A 352-nucleotide genomic window follows, 5' to 3' on the forward strand; every position below is an offset into this window, starting at 1 on the left:
TATATATATATATATATATATATATATATATATATATATATATATATATATTGGGATATACTAATAACAACTTGTCATTACATATTATGCCTGAACCACAAAATGGGATAAAACTCTCCTTAATACCTAAGATCTTCGGGTACTTACATGCCAAATACTGTCAAGTGTTCAAGACTTTTGACCCCGACTGTACACAACCACATCAGAGCCCAACTCGCTTCAGGTCACCCCTAACAGAAAAAGCAACAAACTACTAGTTTATGATTCAATGTTAAATGAATTGAGGGTCAGGAGACGGAATATTTTTAGGCAAATTAAAATTTCACCTACAAAAATATTAAAAATACATTAC

Source organism: Homarus americanus, unplaced genomic scaffold (genome assembly GCF_018991925.1).
Source record: "Homarus americanus isolate GMGI-L3 unplaced genomic scaffold, GMGI_Hamer_2.0 scaffold6354, whole genome shotgun sequence".
In the NCBI taxonomy this organism is placed as follows: Eukaryota; Metazoa; Arthropoda; class Malacostraca; order Decapoda; family Nephropidae; genus Homarus; species Homarus americanus.